General features: G+C 45.5%; 1 long non-coding RNA gene across 1 annotated transcript; it reads left to right on the top strand.

Annotated features, from left to right (window-relative positions):
• The first annotated feature begins 203 nt into the window (after positions 1-203).
• Positions 204-1,704, top strand: LOC123157523 (uncharacterized). Its single transcript, XR_006479022.1, has 2 exons — positions 204-873; positions 980-1,704. It is a non-coding gene; the product is annotated as an uncharacterized lncRNA (long non-coding RNA).
• The last annotated feature ends 1,023 nt before the right edge of the window (positions 1,705-2,727 follow it).

Here is a 2,727-nt window from a genome sequence, read left to right on the forward strand (position 1 = left end):
GTTCGGTTCGGGGGACAGTAGGTAGGTGTTAGCAGAATAAGACCAAGTGTTAGCAGAATAAGACTCTTAAGGGGTGTTATCATAGTAGACCCACCCTATATATATAGTGACACTATTCTAATCCCGGGATTAAAATAACTATTTGGATCACGGGTCCCTGTATAAGAGCAGCGGAGGTGTTCCTGAACTCACGTAAAGAAAAAAAGAAATCCCATCCCTGAACCCCACGTTCTCCCACCTCTCCATCGCTCTCTCCCTGATCTCCCTCGCTGCCATCCCCGCCCTCGAATCACCATCTACCTCTATCCACCCCGCGCGTCGGTGCCGCCGCGACCCTCGCACCTCCCCACGCGCCACCACCGCTCTACCTCTCCCCCACCCGAGTCCGGCTTCCTACCGCCGACACACGGATCTAGCTGCCGCACAGGATCCCGCCACCGCGTTCGTCGCTTGCTGGGACCGACGACGCGTCGGAAGCCAACCCGTCTGTGATCTCCGGTCAACGAGGCACGACGGCCACCCCTCCCCCTGTTTCCACGGCCTCGACCCGGTTGCCCATCGCCGACGCTCCTCCTCCCCAACCCCTTCTTCCCTGATCCACCCCGCCTGCACCTTCGGTGATGCGGTCCACCAGCCTCCTTCCCCGGTGCGAGCCACCAGCCCGACCCTCGCCGGCGTGATGCCCCTGCGCGCCGCCGTGGCACAGGCCCCCACAAGAGATCCAGCCGCGACGTACTGCTCAAAAGCGAAGGACAGCGATGAGATTCTCTCCTTCGGCGCCGGCGTCGTCGCTCTCGGCTACCTACTGTGTCAAGGACATTCATAGGCCACGAATCCAGCGGGTGCTAGCACGTCGGAAGTGGTGCTGCCACGGTGAGTTACTCCATCAGAGCGAGGACAACGACACTTCTTGCAGCAAAAAACTGCAGTGTTCTTCATTATATTTCCATAAATATTTGAGGCAATTCTTTTGTATCAGTTCAACAAAAATATTGGATGCAGTTCCGCCGATACATGCGTGGAAGGAAAACTTCGTATGAGCAGAAGTCACACCACCCCTACAGCGAGTCTCCGGCTTCTCAGGGAGTCGATGAGGTCACCTGGGCTCCTGCAAGAAGGATGACAGGGTCAGCAAGAACGTAGATATCATCAAGATGGCCAGGATTGGAGCGGCTTGATCTGGCTCACTCCAGCGGATCCTCTCCTCTGTCGCTCTTGCTGGCCAAGCCAAGCTGGACATGGATGTGTGGGTGTGCATTCTCACTTTGAACTCCGTTCTGGGCGACTCGATGTGTGTGCTCACTGTGTGGGTCGCCATCTCTCGATCCTGCCAAGCTACACCAGCACTTGTTGTTTCCTCTCCCTGCTGCAATCAGTGTTGTGAGCAACGGACAAGATGGAGGCATGGAGTTGGCGTGTGGATATGGGAAGGGAGCTGTTAATGCACTTGGCCTGCTCAACAACTATCGTTGTGCGTGTACTTGGACGGCTGCAGATAGTGCAACCGAACGTCCGTATGTGTTTTTGGCATCCCATTTTTATAGTTGATGCTAATGAACATTCGTCCGCATTCTTTCGTAGTGTTGCTATTTACTGGAAACAATCATTGGTTTTCAGTTGGTCATTTCTTGTACTAGAACATCAGGTGCTTGTGCTAATGTCGGTGAGACAAAATTATGAAACAATATGCAGAGTAGTACTAAATCATGATAACAAGATAATTTAAAATAAAAATTGTTCATTGGATTCTAATTTAAGTGGACATATTCTCACAAGTGTTGTTTCAAGTAGCTTGGTATCTAAAAAGTTAACGCAAAACACTATCCTGGAATGATTGAAATCACGGGAAAGTCGTGGAATAAAAATTGCACTCTTCCGTATTTGTTCTGCATCTTTTGTTACTTGACAAAAAGGTTGATGAAGTTCATGTATTACTGTCGCTGAAAAATCTATAAAAAAGAAACTCGGGGGCATTGGTCAAAAACTGGAAGTTCATGAAAGAAACTCGGGGGAGATTAAAGATATCTTAGTAGATATGACAACCCTTCCAAGTTCAAAAATAAAAACCCTTGAAGTTCAATAACAACAAAGATCATAGAGATAAAAAAGAAAAAATGTCATGTTCAAACATTGTACAACATGTCCTAGGGGCAAAATGTGATGTTCTAACAAAAAAACATTAGTCTAAAACATCATGGTGTACAGTTTCTTGTTATGTATTATTTCCTAAAGTTTAACAATATGTATGGATGCAAAAAACTATTATATGTTGGTTTCAATTCAAAAACTACAAAACAAAGAAGCCCAAGTAAATTAAAATACTAGAACAAAAGGAAGTTCAAGAAAGGATAAAAAGAACACAAAACATACACGCCATGAAAAGTAAGAAGAAAACAACAAGTTCAATTGTAAAAGGCAGAGCAGTTTGATATTTATTTAAAAAATTGGATTTTCCAGTTACTCAAGAATAAGACCAATAAGTTCAATTTGAAATAAGGAAGAAGTTTGATGTTTCTAACAAAACTACAATCTTCACATTTCTAAAAATACACAAAAGAAGTTCAAATAAAAAGTTAGAGCAGTTCGATGTCTATACAAAATCAGTTTTTTTCGTTACTAAAGTGAAATAGAGAGAAGTTCAAATTGACAACAGATGGAAGTTCACGTACTGCATGGGTGTGTGTTTCGTATGAGAAAATAGGAGTAAAAAGGCGAGTCCCATTTTTT

The sequence above is a fragment of the Triticum aestivum genome, chromosome 7B (genome assembly GCF_018294505.1).
Source record: "Triticum aestivum cultivar Chinese Spring chromosome 7B, IWGSC CS RefSeq v2.1, whole genome shotgun sequence".
In the NCBI taxonomy this organism is placed as follows: domain Eukaryota; kingdom Viridiplantae; phylum Streptophyta; class Magnoliopsida; order Poales; family Poaceae; genus Triticum; species Triticum aestivum.